This window comes from Erinaceus europaeus, chromosome 10, assembly GCF_950295315.1.
Source record: "Erinaceus europaeus chromosome 10, mEriEur2.1, whole genome shotgun sequence".
NCBI lineage: Eukaryota > Metazoa > Chordata > Mammalia > Eulipotyphla > Erinaceidae > Erinaceus > Erinaceus europaeus.
This window is the reverse complement of record NC_080171.1, coordinates 32,986,037-33,009,809: the sequence shown is the minus strand read 5'-3', so window position 1 is coordinate 33,009,809 and position 23,773 is coordinate 32,986,037.

Below are 23,773 nucleotides of genomic sequence, written 5' to 3'. Positions count from 1 at the left end.
CTCTCTCTAAAAAAGGATGAAAAAAATAAGTAAATGGCTGCTGATAACAGTGGATTTATTGTGCGGGCACTCAACCTCAGCAATAATGATGGTGAGGAAAAAAAGAAGGGAAGTGAGAAAGAGAGTGAGTCATTGCTTCAAACTTAAGTTCTGCCACTAGCTAAGGACCTCAAGAAAATTAAGCAAATTGGTTAAGTACATGTGCTACCATACACAAGGACCCAGGTTCCAACACCTGGACCCTTCCTTCAGGGTGAAATTTTCATGACAGGCGAGGCAGGGCAGCAGGTGTCTCTCTATCTCTCTCTCCATCTCCATCCACCATCCCTTTCAATTTTTATCATATCAAATAAAATAAATAAGATTTAAAGACAAGAAAGAAAGAAAGAAAGAAAGAAAGAAATAAAGAAGGTAGAAAGGAAGAAAAAGAAAGAAAGAAAGAAAAGAAAAAAAGGAAGTTAACTAAACAGTATTAATGCCTGATTTTTTGAACTATGGTGTTGAATAAATGAAATACTGTTTGTTAAATGCCCTGTACCATATGTGATGAAGATTGGGCAAATAATAGTGATAGCTATCCATCTTTGGGTTCTTTAAATATTACCTGCATGATAATGTGAGCACTCAATCATGTATACCACTCTCTCGCCCCTATTTATTTTCCAGTTGAAGCATCCTATTTTCTATAAGGTCTCTATTCAATATCCAACTGTGTAATATCCCTACAAACAGCTTTATTTAAGGAAAAAAGTAGCATTATTTAAGGAAAAGAAAAGGTCAACTTTTAATTTTATTTAATGAGAAGGAGAGAGTCAAACAGACAGATCAGAGCCCCACTCTGACATATATAGTGTTGAGAAATGAACCAGAAACTTATGCATATAAGCTGTCTCCACCGTCCTGGTCCTTCAGCTTCTACAGTTGAAGGCTACCTTTTTCTCTAAAATAGTGATATTAAAAAAAAAAAAAAGGTCCAGTTCAAACTTGATTCCCATCTCAGTGGGATTATTATAAGTATTATGGTATTTTTCTAAAATTTATTTATTTATTGGATAGAGAAAGATAAAAATTGAGTGAGAAGAGATAGATGGTAGATAGATGATAGACAGACAGACAGACAGACAGATAATAGACAGACAAACTTGCAGCACTGCTCTACTGATCCCAAAGCTTCCCCCCTTCAGGTGGCAACCGGGCATTAGAACCTGGATCCTTGTGCATTATAATATGTGTGCTCAACCAGGGCACCACCACCTAATCCCAGTGTTGTTGTATCTTGCTCCTATCTCTCTCTCTTTCTGTTTCTACTGTTCTTTCTATCTGAAAAAGTCAACCTAGATTGGTAGAGCCCCAGCAGACAAAATTAATTAATTATTATTAAAAATTTATTTATTGGGGATTAATATTTTACAGTCAACAGTAAATACCATAGTTTGTACATGCATAACAATTCTCAGTTTTCCGCACAATAATACAACCCCCACTGGGTCCTCTGCTATCCTGTTCCAGAACCTGAACTCTCCCCACCACCCACCCCAGAATCTTTTACTTTGGTGTAGTACACCAACTCCAGTTCAAGTTCTACTTAGTGTTTTCTCTTTTGATCTTGTTTTTTAACTTCTGTCTGTGAGTGAGATCATCCCATATTCATCCTTCTGTTTCTGACTTACTTCACTTAACATGTTTTCTTCCAGCTCCATCCAAAGTGAGCTGAAAATGGTAAAATCATCATTTATACTCAAAATATCCAATAGTTCTAGTTTGTCTATCTCTTCATTTAGCTTCCTTGTTTCTTTATTGATTTTCTGCCTGGATTATGTATCAAGGTGAGAGAGTGGGGTGTTGAAGTCCTCTAATATGACTGTGTCACTGTTAATATATTGCTGTAGCTCTTTCAGTAGACATTTGATGTATTTAGGTGGATTTTCATTGGTGCATAGATGTTGATAATCATTAAGTCTTCCTGATTGATTGATCCTCTGAGCACTAAGTAATGTCCATCCATATCTTTTTAAATTTTATTTATTTTTAAGGTCTATCATGACAGATATGAGAACAGCTGTTCCTTCCATTTTTTGTGGTCCATTGGCTTACATGGTAGTTTTCCATCCTTTCACTTTGAGTCTGTGTTTGTCTTGTTGAGTTAGGTGGGATTTCTGCAGACAACATACGTTGGATTGTGTTTTCTGGTCTATCTTCCTACTCTGTGCCTTTTAATAGGTGAATTCAGGACATTGACATTTACTGATATTAAAGACTGAAGACATTTTAATGCCATTATTGTAGTTTTTAGAGTGTTCTGATATATGACATGTTTATGGTGATCTCATTGTTTATAGGAGACCTTTCAGAACTTCTTTCAGGGCTTCAGCTATTGCTTGTCTGAAAAGGTTTTTATGCCTCCATCTAGTCTCCATCTAGTCTGAATGACAGTCTAGCAGGATACAGTATTCTTGGTTGAAAGCCTTTCTCATTGAGCATCTGATAGATATCTTTCCATTCTCTTCTGGCCTGTAGTGTTTGTGTGGATACGTCTGCTGCTAATATTATGGATTTTCCTCTGTAGGTGACTCTTTGTTTTTCTCTTATAGGCTTTAGGAGCCTTTCTTTATCTTTATTCCTTTTCATTCTAAATATGATGTGTCTTGGTGTCTTTAAGTCTACATTAATTCTGTTTGGGACCCTCTGTGCTTCTTGAACCTTTATGTCTTTTATGTTGTCTAGACTAGGGAATTTCTCATCTATTATGTCTTGTAGAATGCTTCCGTCCCCTCCCTACCTTTCTTCCTCTGGTAAGCCAATAATGTGTATATTTCTTTTGAAGTCACCCCACATGCCTCTGTTGTTTTTTTCAGTATCTCTTAATATCTTTTTGAGATCTATTCCTTCTTCCTTAGTTTTTTTCTAATTTCTCCTCGATCTTGCTAATTCTGTTTTCTGCCTCATTTATTCTATTCTCTCTCCCTTCTGTTGTTTTCTGTAGCTCAGTCATTTTGTTACCTTGTTCTGATACTGTATTAATTAATTAAATAAGGTTGGGAGGAGACCTAAGTTATTGAAGCCCTGATCTATGATTAATTAAATTGGAACTTGATCTTGTAGAAGCAAAATTTATGCAGAAATTTATAAATCCTTTTTTCAATATTTCCTGTTTGGAAATAAGATATTTATTGTTACCTTACATTGACAAAAAAAGAAGGGAAAATTTAAATCTGTGACTTCACTTTACAACTGGCAAAAGAAGAAATAAGCAGGTAGATGTTGAAGGAGATGACCCTCTCTGATATGAACCTCATGTGTTCATGACAGAACCATACTAACACACTGCCCGGAGATGAGCAAAACAAGACTTCCCACAGAGCTTGTTTAACCACCACAGAAAAGGATTTGTTTCTTACAGGAAATTGCTCTGAAACATTTTTATACCCATGTTTAAATATAGTTTTTCAGGACTGAAGGTCACACTGGAAAAATTTTGGTCCCTGTTATTTCCTTACAGTACTAAGAGAGCATTCTGTATCCATTATGTTGAGGTGGGTAGCACCCCCGTTTAATCTGTAGAAAAATATACTCAAACTTAACCTAACCTGGGACAGCAGGAGAACTGAGCTGATTAAAGGTTAGGGACATACAGTTCAGCTATGTTGAAGAGATAGTGTCAAGAATATAATTCACTCAGACCAGAAATTTTGTCTGGAAATAAGAACTAAATCAGGGAAGAGAAAGCATGGACTTTGGAAGTAGACCAGTGAAAGTTTAAATAGACTTGAAACTAGAAGAAGATGAGGAAAATGGAAGCATCATTGTTTAATGGTTGAGTGTTAAATAGAACTAAATTTAAATGAAGCTCTGTCTTTTCCTATGAAGCCAGGCAATTGTGTTATTTAGTTAAAACATTAGCTACCCTTACTGCCTTGGAGGAGGTTTCAGAGCTGAGACAGCCCTTAGTGGTGACACCCTAATTATGACCAAAAATTAAAGGGGGGTGGGAGGAGAGGGAGGGCTAGGTGGTAGATCACTTGGTTAAGTGCATGTTGTTATCCCAACAAGAGTCTGGGACTATTAGCATACAAATGAAGTCAGCATGAGTTGGGACAAACAGAGAAGGGAATGTATAAAGCACTGGACTTGGATCAGGTCTCTCTCTTTGGCTCTTTGGATCTCTTCTCCTGGTCAGAAGCATCTCAGTGGAGGTGCTCCAGGTATCTGCCCGCTACTTCTCCTGGGAACTGAACACATGTGACTCTGCTAGCTGGTAAACTTTTGAGACCTCTCTTCAGCCATGAGCAATCTATACCTCTGCTGATAAGTGTTTATTTTAGGGACTAAACTTTTAATAACTAAACTCACACTTTATGTACTAGTTTATGTACCTAGTGTACTCTTAACCCCTGATAATAATTGCTTATTTGGTGTATCTAAATATATGTCCCATGCTTTTGTAATGCCCTAATAAACCTTGTATTGTATTGTTTAAACCCATTCCCAGCTCTCCATTGTGAATCCTTTTATGTGCCACAGCAGCCCCCCAAAACCCTTTTAAAGTATAGTTTCAACAAGTGCATATACTATCATGTGCAATGACCTGGGTTCTAACTCCTGCTCCCCACTTACAGGTCTAAAAGTGTCTGTCTTTCTCTCTCCCCCTCTACCTCCTTCTCCCTCCCCCCTCTCAACTTCTCTTTGTCCTATCCCATCTTTGGGAGCTACTCTCTTCCATGATCCAGATTTCTGGTCCTTTTTCCAGCCATGATATCATCTCCATGGACAATAACTTGCATTCACCTGCACATTAGATGTCAGGCTCAAAAAAAAAAAGGAACACTAGTATAGTCATGGGGCCTTTGGTATATACCTAAACTAGGCCTACTAACTATCTACAAAATGGAGACCTCCAAATATTTATCTGCACTAATTCAGCTTTTAGGTTCATGATTAGTCAAAAATTTGGCTATGTTAACTCTTCTTTCAGCCAACAGGTTGCAGATGCTACCGTGATGCCAACTGGTCTTCCCTGGGCAGATGACCCCACTGATATGTCCTGAAGTCCTGCTTCCCTGCTTCCCCAGAGCCTTGCCCCACTAGGGAAAGATATAGACAGGCAGGGAGTATGGATAAACCTGTCAATACCCATGTTCAGTGGGGAAGCAATTACAGAAGCCAGACCTTCCACCTTCTGCACCCCATAATGACCCTGGGTCCGTACTCCCATGGGGTTACAGAATAGGAAAGCTATCAGGTATCAGGGAAGGGGATGGGAATCTGTGTAACAAAGATTAACATCTTCAGGAGGACTATTCAGGAGTTGATGAAGGCCTAAAAGTCAACTTGATGTTGGGATTTAGCTGAAAGCTTCAATAACTGACTTTAGAGGATAAAGTAGGAGACAGAGCAGCAGATATGATACTTGGTAATGAGCCATCTGCTCTCTGGGGTACACATTTCATGAAGATTCAAAGGAAGACCAAAATTATCTGAATCAGCCCAGACTGATCATAGCTAGAGGGGACTAATCTGTCTAGTTACTTGCATGAGGTTTATATCAGGCATGTTTTTCCCTAGATTTTTTCCCCAAATAAGTTATTCTACTCTAATGTTATTTAAATAAATTATATATTATGCACAAAATTTAACAAAGACAAAATTCTCTCCTGTGGATTGACTCATAGTTTTTAGGAAAGTTGCATCACTTATGTATTTTAAATAGGCATTATACTAGTAAATGTAAGCAAACTTTAAATTCAGTTGATAGATAATGTTGGGTGTATTTGTATGTGTGTGTGTGTTGGGATCTCACAAACTGCTGTTTTAATGTGAAACTTTGGCACTGGGTGTGGTAAGTCTTACATATAAACATAGGTATGAAACTATAGCACAAAAATAGTGTAATATTGTAGGCCAATGTTAAATCAATTTAATAATAAAATGTAATTAACAATAAAATGTGATTTTGAATAATATTGAAAGTCAGGAATATAAAATGAGAAGTGAATCTCATTAGAATCAAATCAAGGTGAAGGAAAAACTTCATTTTTCCTGAAGATTCTAGAAAAGAATCCATTTCCTTTTCTAGCTTCTAGAAGCTACCACATTCTTTGGCTCATGGCACTCTTCCAAACCCAGCAATTTAATCTTTTCAACCCCTGCTTTCCACTTTGCAGCTCCTTCTTTGAATCTGATTATTCTGCCTCCTCCTTCCTTTTATAATAGCCATCCATTTAAACCTGTATAAAGTATTTTAAAATAAGATGACTATATACACAAGGGCCAGGGTTCAAATCCCCACTCCCCACTTGCAGGGAGGACATTTCAAGAGTCATGAACCACAGATGACCTCACCAATGTGTCCTGGAATCCCATATCCCCAGAACCCCACCCGACTAGGGCAAAATAGAAACAGGTTGGGGGTATGGATTGACCTGTTAATGCCCAGGCTCAGTGGAAAAGCAATGACAAAAGCTAGACCTTCCACATTCTGCACCCTATAAAGATCTTTGGTCCATACTCCCAGAAGGATAAAGAATAGGAAATCTTCCAATGGAGGGGAAGGGATATGGAACTCTAGTGGTGGGAATTGTATGAAATTGTACCCCTCTTATCCCACAATCTTGTCAATTATTATTAAATCACTAATTAAAAAATGAATATTTTGCATTAAAGAAGAGTGGTGAACCAGATTTGCAAGTGTCTCTCTTCCTTTCTATCTTCCCCCTCCCCTATCGATTTCTCTCTGTCCTATCTCATAAAAGTAGAAAGAAAAAAAAACAGAAAATGCCCCTGGGAAGGTGACATTAGAAAATAATAATAAAATATGCAAAAGAACAAAAATAAAATATTTATAAACTAAGCTAACTAGGAACTTTAATCCATCTGTAGCCTTAACATGTCTTTTCTCTGTAATAGAGCATATTCACATGTTCCTATGGACATGAAAAGGGGATTACTTTTTTATCACACAGAAGTAGGGGAGAATGGGAAAAGTTTATTCCTTGCTAAATCACAGTAGATGACCTGTAGTTGTCACAAGTTTGATAGTATTATGTCCCCACTTATGGCAGGGAAGTTTCACAAGTGTTCAACAGCACTGCAATTGGTTTTTTTCTCTCTTTCATTTTATTTTTCATTATCTTTTACTTGTTTATTGGATAGAAAGAGTCAGAAATTGAGAGAAAGGGGGAGATGGAGAAGGAGAGAGAAAGAGAGGCCCCTGCTCACTGCTTCACCACTCAAAAAATTTCCCCCTGCAGGTGGGAACTGGAGGCTTGAACCCTGGTCCTTACGCACTGTAACATGTGTGCTCAACCAGGTGTGTCACCCCAGTCTCTCTCTTTCTCTCTGTTTACCTCCCCCTTCCTTCTCACTTTTTTAATTTCTTTTTTTTTAATTATTTATTTATTTATTCCCTTTTGTTGTCCTTTTTGCAGTTATTATTGTTGTCGTCATTGTTGGATAGGACAGAGAGAAATGGAGAGAGAAGGGAAGACAGAGATGGGTAGAGACCCCACTTTACCACCTGTGAAGCAGACCCGCTTTACCACCTGTGAAGTGACTGCCCTGAAGGTAGGGAGCCGGGGGCTCAAGCCAGGATCCTTACGCTGGTCCTTGCATTTGCACCACATGCGCTTAACCCGGTGAGCTACCGCCCAACCCCCCCTTCTCACTTTTTCTGTCAACATAAAGAATAAAGAAAAAAACCCTGACTTCCAGGAATGGTGGATTTGTCCTGCAAGCACTGATCCCCAGCGATAACACTGATGATAAATAAATAAATATGTAAATAAACATTAAATACATAAATGGAAGACAGAGCACTGTGTCATGTGATGCACAGTTATAAAAGCAATACTACTTTCATCCATCTCAACAATGTGAGGGATATCAAATGGGGAAATATACTTTGGTTCTCCTTTGTCAAGAAGTATGGTGGGGGCATTAAAACCCCCAAAGACTAGCTTGCCACCACTGACTTATGTATCACTGGTAACCATAAGGGACAATAAGCAATAAAGACTACATAATAGTGGGTCTCAGAAAAAGTAACAAGATGACTGACGTTTCCAAAGACACTGGGATAACTCAGTTACAGAGCACACCAAGAACTATACAACATGAAGCAAGAACTCAAACTAGACTTCTTGATGAGAAACTTCTGAGAGTTTCCAGCAATATTGAGAACTGCAAGACTAGTTCAGGATGCTTAAGAACACACCACACACACACACACACACACACACACACACACACACACACACACACACGAAAGAAGTAGGATTTATTATGTTTAATAAGGTCCCACTTTTCACAGCATCCTGGGGCCTTTAGATGGAACTCCAACTGTAGAGGAAACAGAGGCTCAAACAAATAGCTGGAGAAAAGAAAGGCTTTTCATCTCAGCAGACTACTGCTGGCCAGTGTATCGAGGGCTACCTCCATTAATCTGCACATGTAATTTTGATTTGAGTTTAATATAATATCAATTAAGTTGACAATTTGACTCTGACTTAATTGCAGATATGTTTGAATGTGTTTAACTGCAGTCTGTTTGGGGCAGTGATGTTTTCTTTTTCTTCCCAGAATTGAGATTTTAAAAAAATTCATTTATTTACTGGATAGTGACAGAGAGAAATCAGAATGGGAGGAGGAGATAGAGGAAGAGAGACAAAAGATACCTATAGCACTTCTTCAACACTGTTGAAGCTTCCCCCTACAAGTGGGAACTGGGGACTTCAACCTGGGCCATTGCACATCATAACATTTGCTTTCAACCATGTGCACAACCTCTCCAGCCCCAAAGAATTGATATCTCATACCTATGGTTCAGTGTTGTGATGCAGATATTTTCAAAGAGTCTTGGTGGGCATTGTGGTCAACTACTTAGATCTGCCTTTTGGAGGATTCATTTTACCAGTTTTGGATTACCTACTCATAGCTCACAACTGAATTGCCCCCTGTGGAAAGATGATAACTCACCCAAGATTACTTTTCTTTTGTGGAAGCAGACCATCTTTAAATACTGGTTGTTGTGAAAGCATAAAATCTTACCTTCCTTGCCTCAAGTGAGACATCTGTGAAGGGTTGTCCCAGCTTCAAAACACCCCTTGGCACTGGTTTAGGGCTCTCTTGCTATTCCATCACAGCTCAGCATGTACCTCTGCCCAGTCCTTATTCCCTAACAGGTGTTGCTCCTGAAAACTTGTGTTTTCTGCATGCAGACCTCCATCTCTGAGTGTCTGTTTCCCAGGGAACCTGAGAGAATTGATGTGAGGTTTGGTCTAAGGAGGCAGATTCTGAAACAGGGCTTGGGAGCTGAATTGCTTACTGTTTGGCTAGGAGAATCCTTTGTTGGTCTTAGGTGGAGTTCTGAAAGCACTGGTATAAGCAGTAGTGCAGATAGAAAGGCTTTCACTGGTGGTGAACTGAGATAGGATATGAATAGAAGGAAATGCATTAAAATTTTTAGCTGAGTTCTGGTCTTCTCAGTATCCTCAGGCATTTGAGAAGAAGTCAATGGATGCATGTTGTTGGATAACTGTTTTCTGGGTGTAATTTATACAGCCAGAAGGACCATAAAATTCCAAGGTGATTAATTACTAAGTTAAGGCAAAATATAAGAAATTCTGAGAGGCTATATGGCAGCATTATAAAAGAAAATTTCTCTTGGAGAAGGAGGATGGAAAAGATGGAGACTGAGTTCAGTATTTAGTTGTAAGTGTAGTAGATAGAAAGTTGAGTTCACACACTGCTCAAGATTTTTCCACAAAGGTAAGGACTCTGGTAGAAAAACAGTGGGATTATTCACCCCCCCCCCCTTTTTTTGTCCTTGTTGTTTTTAATATTGTTGTAGTCATTGTTAGGACAGAGAGAAATGGAGAGAGGAGGGGAAGACAGAGGGGGAGAGAATGATAGACACCTGCAGACTTGATTCACCACCTGTGAAGCAACTTCCCTGCAGGTGGGGAGCTGGAGGCTCTAACAGGGATCCTTACGCCAATCCTTGTGCTTCACACCACATGTGCTTAACCTGCTGTGCTACCACCCAACTCCTGCAACAGTGGGATTCTGAGGCTTCTGGTGGGACATCTGAATGGGTGCACTGTAGAAAAAGTGCTCTGGGTGTAAAGCCTTTAAAACATAATATGTTCATATTGGGCAAAAAGAAAGTCCTCCATTTCGTAAATCGATATTAAATCACTAATAAAAAAAGAGAGAAAGCTCTCAAACAATGATATAAACTTCCACCCTAAATTATTTGGATTTTTTCTGTACAAGAATTTGTTCTACTCTTTAGCAATTATATATTCAGTTATTTATCTGTATCAATATGGAATAATGGATATTTAATTTGTGCTTTGGACTATAATCCAAAACTGCATTTAAATTTTTCTAACCACTGGAAAGTTTTACAGACTGACTCTGTCCCTGCAGCACAGCTTCATTATTTAAAGAATATTTATGACAATTCTTGACATGATTTTTTAAACTGTTTAGACTGGAGAGAGGGTTTCATTGAGATGCCTGGGTCTTCAGATACATTACTTTCCTAGGGATGCCTTTACAGGTTAGCATAATGGGGGTTCGATAACACAGGAGAAATTTATTCTTTGTAATTGTGGAGCCTAGAAATCCAAGGTTGACATGTGGGCAGAATCATGTTCTCTTCAAAGGACATAGATCTTCTTGGGTCTAGTGACTAGTGGCAATCCTTAGTATTTCTTGGTTTATAGATACACCTCTTTAATCTGTTTCCATATTCACATGGCTTTTTCTTTTTACTTGTGTCTTCCCCTACACACACACACACACACACACACACACACACACACACACACACACACACACCCTTTGGCAGTCCCAACTTAGAATCATTCCTTTCTGTTTTGCTTTGTTTTGTTTGTTTTTGCCAGCACAGTTATTGCTAGGACTCAGTGTCTGCACAGCTCTACCCCTCCTAGTGACTTCTTTTTCCCTTTTCCCATTTTTTATAGAGGTGAGCGGCAGAGAAAGAAGAATAGAGAAGTGGAGACAGAGAGAAAGAGAGACACCTGCAGCACTGCTCCATCACTTGTGAAACTCCCCCTTGCAGGTAGAGACAAGGGGCTTATACCAAGGCCTTTACACATGATGATTTGTGTGGTGTGGTGTGCTCTGCTCTACCAGGTGAACCACCATCCTATCAACAAATGCTTCCTTTGTCAAAACTGACCACTGTTATCTCAACTTCTGAAACGTTAGCATTAAACATTTGTAAGTATTTATGTCTTGAAAATCTTCAACATCTTGCTTGCCTAAAATAATAAGCCATCGGAATAACAGGAACAGTGAGAAAATTAGTAAGGGAGACTGCCATTGAAAGTACTTTTTAGTATCTATATCTTGACCTGTACCTCATATGTTCAATTTAATAGCCTGGCCTTGTCTGACAACTATTTTTTTCTTTTACTTCTTTTTTTTTCCCTTTTTTCTTTCTTTCTTTCTTTCTTTTTTTTTTTTTTTTACCTCCAGGATTATCACTGGGGCTCAGTGCCTGCACCAGGAATCCAATGCTCCCGGAGGCCACTTTTTTCCCATTTTTGTTGCCCTTGTTGTTGCTGTCATTATTGCTATTGTTGCCATTGATGTGGTTGTTGTTGGATACGACAGAGAGAAATTGAAAGAGTAGGGGAGACAGAGAAGGGGAAAGAAACCTGCTTCACAGCTTGTAAGGCTACCTGCTTCACAGCTTGTAAGGCTACCCTCCTGTAGGTGGGGAGCCAGGGACTCCACCAGGATACTTACACCAGTCCTTGCACTTAGCACTATGTGTGCTTAACCCGCTGCACTACCTCTGGGCCCCCTAACAACTATTTCTACAAGTATGTCTGTGTGCTTGTGTTGGGACTTAAGAAGGTGAGAGGGAGGCAAAGGTATGCGCTAAGGGAAGAAAGACACTTTTGACTAAAGCAAAGATTTCAAATAGAACTGTCTCAGGATGTTCCTAAAACAGGAAGCCAGTGAATATACCTTTATCCTTAAATCCTATAAATAGACATTAGCATTAAAATAATTTCCTAACTTGAACTACTGATTGTCATCAAAATATTTCTTAGGGATCTAATATAATGTGAGTTCAATAGCATTGACCTTTAATGCTTTTTAATCCCATTGATTTCCCTCATTCTTGCTTTTCAGTTTACATAATTGAGTGACATTTAAAGGTGCATCTACTTAACAGTACTTAATCTCTTTTTTTTAACTACCAGGGGGAAAACATTATAATTAAATGGTGCCAAAAGCAAAGAATAAAAGGAAAGAGTGTTTGATTATCTGAAAACAAGTGACAATATATGATAGTGGTGGTAAGAATGAATGATGAGCAAAACAAAGTAGTGAGTTGTGGTGACCCTATGCATTCAAACTGACTTGTCTTCTGAAACAGTCTTTAGGAGTTGGAGTAGATTGATATTCAGACACTCACGACAGGGGTGCACATCACAAGGCTGGCACCCACATGCTGCTATACGCTAAGCAGACCAGGATTTAGCTTTGATTTCCTCATGCTTCCTCCCCCCCCCCCCCGCATCCAAACATTTTTGAAAACATCCTTTCATTCATCTGTACAACATTCCATTTTGGGTGTGAAAACACAAAATATTATGGGACTGCTCCACAGTAGGGAAAACTGAATTACAGGAAGGTTAAGCAGTTAGCCAAGGGTCAAACTGGTAATAGAGATCAAGTGCAGACTGGAAGGGACCCAGCAATAGCTCCCAAGATACTTGGGCAGTGTCACTCCAAAGTCCTTTCAGTGATTTGTCTGTTAGTCCCCAGGGCAGTGAATTCACAAGTGCTAATAGAATGCTTCCAGGAGGCAATTGTACAGGCAGTACTCTTTCTCAGGGGGGAGATACTGGGCTGCTATTTTAGACCCTTCTCCATTTTCAAAGGGGCAGAATTAATGATCAAATTAGTTTTAACACTGGATGTGCTTGACATTGAAAGTCACAGACCTCAACTTGCAGTACAGGAGTAAGCAGTTCAGAAGTGTGTCTTGCAAAGTAAGAAAGAAGTTTATTGCAAAGTATGAAAGCTTTCCAAAGTCACAGCCTAGATATAGTTTCTTTGCCTTCAAAGAGGAAACCTGAGAGGGCATATTCTGTATACCTTTACAATTAGTCCTTTGTGTGGATAAAGTTTGACTTTAGACACTTTGAAATGTTGTCTTCATTCTGTGGTTATCTTCATCTCCAAGTAAATCTCTAGAGCTTCATGTAGAAGTTTGGGGGACTTCTGTGATTACTTATACTTTAGCCTTCTTATTTTAACTGGCAGTCCAGTAGAACCCCAAGGGAAAAAAAATGGAACATTTAGTTATCCTTTGAATGAGTTCATACATCTGCTAGTAGTGATATTTACATCACTAGAAAGTAACAAATGTCATGTTTGTTGAAGGTAGGCATATAAATAATGATGGACAAATAGATGACTGATAGACTGATTATATATAGTTGATAGATGATAGATTATAGGTAGGTGAATGGGTAAAGAGATCCATAGATAATACTACTTCTAGTTCTGATATCAAATTGCTATAACACTGTCTTTTTTTTCCCCAACCACCCCCAAACTGCTTTTTTTAAAAAAATTTTTATTTATAAAAAGGAAACATTGACAAAACCATAGGATAAGATGGGTACACTCCATACAATTCCCACCACCAGAACTCCATATCCCATCCCCTCCCCTGATAGCTTTCCTATTCTTTAACCCTCTGGGAGTATGGACCCAAGATCATTGTGGGATGCAGAAGGTTGAAGGTCTGGCTTCTGTAATTGCTTCCCTGATGAACCTCTTAATAGCTAATGTGGGTGGAGGAAATATAATAATGGTTATGCAAAAGGCTTTCATGCCTGAGGCTCTGAGGTCTCAGTTTCAGTCCCCAGCACCACTATAAGCCAGAACTTAGTAGTGTCTGGCCTTGGTTTCTCTTTCTGTTAAAATAAAATATATAATCTTCAAAAAAGTTATTGGGTAGAATCAGAGAGAAGTCAAGAGGGAAGGAGAAGATAGAGAGGGAGAAATAAAGACATCTGCAGACTTGTGTCACTGCTTGTGAAGCTTCCCCTTTGCAGGTGGGGACCAATTTTTAGAATTTCTGAAAATACATAGTTTTTTAAGACATATTTTAAATTAATTTATTTTCCCTTTTGTTGCTCTTGTTGTTCTATTGTTGTGGTTATTGTTGTTGTTGTCATTGATATTATTGTTGTTGGATAGGACAGAGAAAAATGGAGAGAGGAGGGAAAGACAGAGAGGGGAAGAGAATGACAGACACCTGCAGACCTGCTTCACTGCTTGTGAAGCGACTCCCCTGCAGGTGGGAAGCCTGGGCCTCCAACCGGGATCCTTATGCAGGTCCTTGTGCTTTGCGCCACGATAAGCTTAACAAGCTGCACTACCGCCTGACCTCCAAAAGTCTTTTTTTTTTCCCCAGAGCAATGAAATACTGGCTTCTGAGGAGGACAGGCTTTGAACCTGAAGCCCTGTCTTCCTCAGAGTCCACAGGCTATTTTTTTTTTTTTTAGGGATGTGGTGTGTATATGAAAGACAGGGAATTTTGTTGATTCTTTTGCCTCCAGTTTTATCACTGGGACTCTGTGCCTGCACTATAAATCCAGTGCTCCTGGAGCCATTTTTCCCATTTTGTTGTTGTTGTTATTGCTATTGTTGTTGGATAGAAAAACTGAGAGAGGAGGGGAAGAGAGAGGGGGGAGAGGAAGACACTTGCAGACTTGTTTCACCAATTATAAAGTGACCCCCCTGCAGGTGGGAGCTGGTGGCTCAAACAGAGATTATTACACCAGTTTTTGTGCTTCACACCATGTGCACTACCTCTCGGCCCCCGAAATATGTCTAGTTTTAAACTACATTATTATATAATCTTTTGCAAGTTAAATTCATTGTGGAAGAAGGATCCTGTTACTTGTGATTCCTACCCCAATTCTCTCTTGTAAAACATTAACCAAGGTGCATATGCATCAATAGATTTTTAATGGTATTTGTACACACTTAAAAAGAACTCTTCAGAATGCAACATAAAAATTTTAATGATGTGCAGTAGTGTGGTTCCCAATAGAATAGTGGAGTGGTAGAGTAGTTCCCAGTACTCCTATTAAAAATTACTCATATTAAATTATATATATGGACAGATACTAAAGTATTCCAAATACAGTAGAGCCAAATTGGAGGGTATGGGGGGCTGGAGTTGGGTATTGCCTGGTATAGCAAAAAGGCCAACTCTGTCACCAGCTTTTGCATGACAGGAAAGGACAGTGGCTGCAGACAGGGAGAGAAACTCCAGGCAGAAGACCAAAAGATCTTTGGTTTCCATATCGTTAAAAGATAGCATGTTCAGGATGTTCCAAAGAGTCAGATTAACACTCACAAAGCTGCAGAAGCTGCTATACACCCAGTTGTGCAGAGGACAAGATTTCCATATAACCATCAGAGGACTGTATCAGAAGCTGACTGAGTGAACGTGAGTGCGACTTGTAAAGCCCCCACCTAGACCAAAGAGATGGAGCTTTATATAAGGACTCCAATCCTTGCCCAATGCTGGAACCTCACTGGAGGATATTCTTCTGTTTCTTTATGGTAGCAACTCTCCCCTTCACTTCTGCTGCTATTCTTTCAGGAGAGCTACTCTGTTGCTAATAAACTTGCCCTATACAACCTCAACTTTTCTCTCTCTCTCCCCCTTTGTTGAACTTGGTGACTGCCACTCTTTCTTGGGGCACAGATCACAATAACCAGAACTGGAGAGATTGTCAACAAATTGAAACTTCTGCATTATCATTTGAACCAATCTTGGATGCCAGAGGACAATGCTGCAACCCAATCTGCTTACCTCCAAAGAGTGTTGGCTTTTTATACAAGTGGAATGGGGGAGAGATGAAAAGTCAGCAGCCGGATTTAAAGACAATCAGAAATGGATCAGAAACTCTCTATCTCTACTCTCCACCCACCTTCAGCCTTCATGACTACTCAAACTTCCTCCCAGAACAAAGCACATAACTGGTCTTAACTATGCTTCATTATTTCAACAGAACCAGACCAGTAGGAAAGGGGCAGGGACTTGAGTCCCTGAGGCAGTTCTTCTGTTCTCTAATCTGTTTTTTTTAATAAATTGCCTCTTCCATTGCAAAAGGCTTCATGTGAGCAACACAAGCTACATTTTGTCCTCTTACGATACAGTTTCGTCAAGGTATGGTACCTAACTTCTGCTAATAAAATCACTGTAATAATTGGTGGGGCCTCTAGCTCTCAGAGTGCAAGTACTTCATTCTGAAGTCTACGTGGCATTCTCCATCTTTAGCTTGCCTGGTTTCACAAATGGACAATCTCAGTTCTTAGTTACTGTACTCCAAAGATTAAGAGAGAAGCCAAAAATAGAACTTTGGAAAGTCACACCCAGATATTTAGAAAAGATTTAGAATCCATTCCACTTCATAAACTAAGTAAAACAAAGCAAACAAACAAACAAACAAGAAGTAAAACTTCAAAACAGAAAAGAAAAGGAGTAGGAGGACTTAAAGCATATTTTTCCCTGTACCTTCACCTCATTTTACCAAATAACTATAGTAAAATAAAATCACCTGGAATTAAGTCTCGTTAGAATAATCCAGCTGTTATTTTGGATAAGCTCAGTAAGAACAGGGAAAACCATGTAGATTCATTGCCATTGCTTTGCTAGAGCATTGGCAAGAAATCTCAGATTCAGTTATTTTTTAAAAAATGTATTAGTGATTTAATATTGATTTACAAAATTATAATCTAACAGTGGTATAATGCCACACCTTTCCCACCACCAGAGTTCTGTGTCCCCATTCCCTCCATTGGAAAGTACTTTAATTTCACAAGATTACAGATATGTGCTGAATCTCCATCTATATTAATATATTTGTCCTGCCTTCTCTCTCTCTCTCTCTCCCCCGCCTCTCTCTCTCTCTCTCTCTCTCTCTCTCTCTCTCTCTCTGTGTGTGTTCTGAAAGAATACTGCTTAAGGTCAATCCTGCTTTCTCTTCCTTTCTTCTTTTATTTTTTTTATTGATTTAATAATGATCAACAAAACTATAGGATAAGAAGGATACAATTCCACACAATTACCACCACCAGAATTCTATATCCAATCCCCTCCATTGGAAGTGTTTCTATTCTTTATCCCTCTGGGAGCATGGACCCAGGATCATTATGGGTGCAGAAGGTGGAAGGTCTGGTTTCTGCAATTGCTTCTCCACTGGACATGGGTGTTGACAGGTTGATCCATGTTCCTAGCCTGTCTCTCTTTCCCTAGTAAGTTAGGGCTCCGGAAAGGGAGAGAAAAATAGACACCTACCTCAGATTTGCTTCACTCTTCATGAAGCAGACTTGCTGTAGGTGGGGAATGGGGGCTGGAACCCAGATAATTGAGCTTAGAAATATGTGTATTGGGAGTCAGGCGATAGCACATCGGGTTAAGCCCAGGTGGCACAAAGTGCAAGGACTGGTATAAGGATCCCGTTTGGAGACCCCAGCTCCCCACCTGTAGGGGAGTCGCTTCACAGGCGGTGAAGCAGGTCTGCAGATGTCTATCTTTCTCTCCTCCTCTCTGTCTTCCCTTCCTCTCTCCACTTCTCTCTATCCTACCCAACAATTATGCCATCAATAACAATAACTACAACAATAAAACAACAAGGGCAACCAAAAGGAATAAATAAATATTCAAAAAAAAATATGTGTGTTAAACCAGGTGCACCAGCACCCAACCTCCAGCTATATTCTTTTCTGATGCTTAGATGAATCTTGATTTTTTTTGAAGTAGTGTGGTCTATGACATTCTAGTCAAAAACTAGATACAGCCAATGTTATTAAGGGAAAGAAAAAGCTTCTGGATTTATGCAAATAAGCCAATGACTATAAGAAAAAAGGCTACTTCTTAGTAAATCTTCACATTCTGCTGTTGTTACTTCAGTTCAAAACAAAGAGCCTGGAGGAGGCATTGGGGTAGAAAGGGACCTAACATATGACAGAAAGGGACCTAAGGAGGGGTAAGAGTGTTTTGCAGACACCTATCATGGTAAGATGAGCAATTTTACCTGTGTTAGCAACTGTACTGTAAACCATTAACCCCCACCCCAATGAAATAGTGGAAAAACAATGCAGTCCGCCAGAGTGCTAAATAGTTTAGTCAGTTCAAAAGATAAAATGGGACAGAGCAGTGGAGCACTGGGTTAAGCACACATAGTATTAAGCCTGCTCAAGGATCCAGTTCAAGCCTCCTGCTCCCACTTGTAGGAGGATCGCTTTACAAGCAGAAAAGCAGGTCTGCAGGTGTCTATCCTTCTCTTTTTCCCAGGACCTCCCCGCTTAATGTTCAATTTCTATCTGTCCTATACAAAAAAAAAAAAATGGCCACAGGAGCAGTGGCTTAGTAGTGCAGACACCAAGCCCCAGCAATAGATAACCTGGAGACAAACAAAAAAATATAAAAATTATATATATATATATAATGTGCTTTTCTTTTTAATATTTATTTATTATTTTAATTGATTTAATAATGATCAAAAAGCTTGTAGGACAAGAGGAGTACAGTTCCACACAATTCCCACCACTAGAGTTCCATGTTCCATCCCCTCCATTGGAAGGTTCCCTATTCTTTATTCCTTTGGGAGTATGAACCCAGGATCATAATGGGGTGCAGAAGGTGGAAGGTCTGGCTGCTGTAATTGCTTCTCTGCTGGACATGGACATGGACATGGGGCTATATCCATACCCCCAGCTGTTTTCTATATCTCCCTTATGGAGCAGGGCTTTGGAGAGGTGGGGGTTCCAGGACTCAATGGTGAGGTCAACTGCCCAAGGATGTCAGGTTTGGCATCGTGATAGCAACAGAAGCTTTGTGGCTGAAAAGCATTAAGATATAAAGCAGAACAAATTGTTTAATAATCAGGAGCCTTAAGATAAGAATACAGCAGATGAGATTTGGGGTCTCTATTTTGGAAAAATCTAGGAATTCTATTTTAGGTATATTCTAAGGGGCCCATGACTTTATTAAGTTTTGCCTGAGCCTGACAGCTAACATTCAAGTGGGCTAAAGGTATTGTCTGTGGAGATAATGTCAGAGTTGAAATAGGACTCCAAATCTGGATCAGGGAAGAAAGTAGCTCTCAAGTTGAGAAAATATATATAAATAACATTAATTTTAGACCTCATCGATCTGGTCTGGGGCCCATGTTTATTCATATTCATCACAGGAGCCTGTGTAACCTCTGTATCTCTCTTGGTCTGAGCTTGCATTCCATGGTCATAGCTAGGAAATTCTAGGCTGCATTCATTTCAGGACACATCTTCCTTGAGTGTCAGAGTATGTTGACCCAGCCTCCTTTCAGAGAGTGGGACAGTTTCTACCATTGTTGTTCTATATTGAGTGCAAGGTCCTGTAGAGGCCCACAAGAGGGTTTATGATGTTCCTGAGGGGATGACCAGTGATAGTAGATAGAGAGATCTGTTAAAGGTCTAGGCCCATCATATCTATGTGGGAATCTCAGGAAGCCCTGACTAGGGCCCTGGATGATGGGGTTGCCTGGTAGTGAGTAAAAGGGCCTTCTTTAAGTGTCTCTTGCCTTTATTCAACTTTTGTAGTCCTTACTTTATCTTACACGGTTGAACTTAGAGTGATTGAGAGAAGTGAATAGGAAGTAGGTAAGGAGGGTATCTAGATCTAAGTAGAAACTATTTGAGTACTTCATGGTGTCATATTTATTTATTTATTTATTCCCTTTGGTTGCCCTTGTTGTTTTATTATTGTAGTTATTATTGTCATCATTGTTGGAAAGGACAGAGAGAAATGGAGAGAAGAGGGGAAGACAGAGGGGGTAAGAGAAAGACACCTGCAGACCTGCTTCACTTCCTGTGAAGTGACTCCCCTACAGGTGGGGAGCCAGGGGCTCGAACCAGGATCCTTATGCCAGTCCTTGCACTTTGTGCCACCTGGGCTTAACCTGCTGTGCTACTGCCAGACTCAGACTACCGGTATTTTGGGTTTTTTTACTTGCTTGCTGCACTTACTGAGTCACTGCAAACTATGTGCATTTTCACCTTAAGGTATATATTTTCCATTAACTTATGGGTACATGTGCTCTATCTCATGGGCCCTGGTCTATATATAGGTTCTGTGGCTTTGTTAGGAAGTGCACCACCCAAAATGGAATTAAGGAGTCCTATGAGCTAGGAAAAGTCTCACCCTCACCAAGGTAATGGAGCTGTGTCTCTGGACACAGTTCGAAATGAAACATGTCAAGGTGGTACTGGCTGCATTGATTTGTTTTAGATCAGCTGATGCGATATCTAATGGTATAGATCAAAAGAAGCATGAAGGAAAATGAACCAAGCCCCAGAGGCTTTAGGGCTGGGAGAAATTTTAGTTTTATAGAGAATGGAGAAGTTTCCTTGCTATCTTAGAGTTTAAGAAGGCAATAGATAGTTATCATAAACAAGTTATTTGGGAATTTGATTTACTTTGAAAATCCTATGGTTAGGATTACTGTACCATATAAGTCCTTACCATGACTTATGTCATTTAATGCTATTTACAAATAACTATATCTTATATAACTGGAAAGACTGGTGGCTTCTGATCTCCCTGGCCTAAGATTATAGGTGATTTAATATTTCAGGGGAAAAATTCATTATTAGAAATGCATTAACAATTTAAACCCAGAGTTAAAATTTGATCAGGTTGCTAATCTGAAACCTTAATGGCTTGGATTGAAAGAATATATATCACAACTGAGGTCTATGCATTAAAAAGTCCAAGACATTCAATCTATTTCCCTCATTCATATTGATTAAATAGTGATTTATAAGACAATAAGTTAATAGGAGTGTATATTAACACCATTCCCAGCACCAAAGGTCTGTATTCCAACCCCTATCCCCTAAAGAGGAGCTGAAAATGTACCCTCCCCCAGACATTTTTACTTTGGTGCAATACTCAAAACTCAGTCAGATTCTGCTTTGCATTTCCTTTTCTGTTCTTTCTCAAATTCTGTTTATGAGTGGGATCATCCATACTCATCTTTCTCTTTCTGACTTAACATAATTCCTTCTAGTTCCATCTAACCATCTAAGATAGGTCAGAGAAGGTGAGTTCATTATTCTTAGAAGCTGAGTAGTATTCCATTGTGTATATATACCACAACTTTCTCAACTATTCATCTGTTGTTGAGCACCTGGATTGTTTCAGGTTTTGGCTATTATGAATTGTGCTGCTATGAACATAGGTGTACACATATCTTTTTGGATGGATATATTTGACTCCATAGGATATACCCCTAGGAGAGGAATTACTGGGTTATAAGAAAGGTCCATTTCTAGCACTGTGATATTGGACCAATTTACATTCCCACCAGCAGTGCAGGAGGTTTCCTTTGACCCCACAACCTCTCCAGCATTTGTTGTTGCTGTACTCACAGGGGTGAAGTGGTGTCTTATTGATGTCTTTATTTGCATTTCTCTGACATTCAGTGACTTGGAGCAATTCTTCATATGTCTGTCAACCTTTTGTATCTCTTTTGTAGTGAATATTCTGTTCATATCCTCTCCCCACTTTTGAATTGGGTCATTTTTTGTTGTTAAATTTAGTTTGGTCTTTATATATTTTGGTTATTAGCCTCTTGTCTGGTGTAAGGCATATAAAGATCTTCCATTCTGTGGGAGGTCTCTCTGTTTGGGTGATAGTTTCTTTTGCTGTGCAGAAGCTTTTCAATTTGCTATAGTCCCATTGGTTTATTTTTGTTTTAGTCTTCCTTGCAATGAGGTTTTTGTCATCATAGATGCTCTTGAGATTTAGGAGGGAAAGTGTTCCACCAATATTTTCCTCTAAATAGTTGATAGTTTCTGGTCTAACATCCAGGCCTTGATCCATCTGGAGTTGGCATTTGTTTCTGGTGAGATAAAATGGTTCAGTTTCATTCTTCTGCATGTTTCAACCCAGTTTTCCCAACACCAGTTGTTGTAGAGACCCTCCTTTCTCCATTTCATAGTCCCCCCCCCCCCCCCCCGGCAAAAATTATGTGTCCATAGGTATGGGGGTTTATTTCTTGGTTTTCAATTCTACACCAGTACTATGTGTATCGGTATTTGTTCCAGTACCAGGCAGTCTTGATTATGATGACCTTATAAATATTGTTTATGATCTGGGAATGTGATGTTTCTTTTTCTCAGATTGTTTTGGAAATTCTAGGTGTTTTCTGGTTCCAGATAAAGGACTATGATATTTTTTTCTATTCTCTTAAAGAAAATTAAGAGGCCTTGATGGGTATTGCAATAAATGTGTATATGGCTCTGGGTAGAATATTCATTTAGATGATGCTAATTCTTCTAATCCTTGAGCATGGGATATTTTTCCATTTCTTTGTATCATTGTCTATTTCCTTGAATAGCAACTCATATTTTTCAGTATATAAGTCTTTCATTTCTTTGGTCAGGTTTATTCCTAAATATTTTATTAATTTTGCTGCAGTAGTGAATAGGAGTGATTCTTCAGACTTGGTGTTTGCATAAAGAAATGCTACTGCGTTTTATACATTAATTGTTTACACTGACAACTTGCTATATTTCCTAATGATTTTCAGAAGTTTTCTGCTGGATTCTTTAGCTTTTTCTATGCACACTATCATATCATCTGAAAATAGTGAGAGTTTGACTTCTTCCCTTCCAATCTATATTCCTTTAATTCCTTTCTCTTGCCTGATTGCTATGGCAAGAAGTTCTAATACTATGTTGAAGAGTAATGGTGATAATGTACAGTTATGTCTAGTCCCTGATCTGAGGGAGAATGTTTCAAGCTTCTGTTTGTTGAGTATGATATTGGCTGTAGGTTTGCTTTAAATGGACTCTACTATCTTGGGGAATTTTACATCTATTCCCATTTTCTGGTAATGCTTTGAGCATGAATGGATGTTGGATTTTGTCAAAAGCTTTCTCTTCATCTATTAAGATGATCCTGTGTTTTTGGTGATGCTCTTATTGATATAGTGAATCGCATTGATTGATTTACTTATACTGAACCAGCCTTGCTTTCCTGAAATAAATCCCACTTGATTGAGATAAACAATCTTTTTTAATATACTGCTGTATCCAGTTGACTAGAATTTTGTTTAGCATTTTAGCATCTATTTTCATTTGAGATACTGGTCTGTAGTTTTCCTTTTTTGTTGTGTCTCTATCTGCTTTTAGTATCAGGGTGGTGTTGGCTTCATAGAAGATGGAAGGGAGTATTTCTATGTCTAGAATCTTTTGGAAAAGCTTTAAAAGTAGAATTATCTGTTTCCTGGATATTTTGTAAAGTTAATTTGTAAGCCATCTGGTCCTGGACTTATATTGTTGGGAAGGTTCTTAATAACTGTTTCTATTTCTTTGTTTGTGATTGATCCATTTAGGTTTTGTAGTTATTCCTGATTCAGTTTTAGAAGGGTATATGTTTCTAGGTTTTCTTCCTTTTTGGTCAGGTTTCCTAGCTTGGTGGCATATAGTTCTTCATAGAAGCTTTGCATGATATTTTGGATTTTTGTGTTGTCTGCTATGATATCTCTCCTATCATTTACAATTCTATTTATTTGAGTCTTCTGTTATTTATTTATTTATTAATGAGAAAAAAGAAGGGAGGGAGAGAGAAATGGAACATCACTCATTAATCAGGCACATGTGATGCTTGAAATCAAACTCAAGGGTCTCATGCTACAGAGTCTAAGGCTTT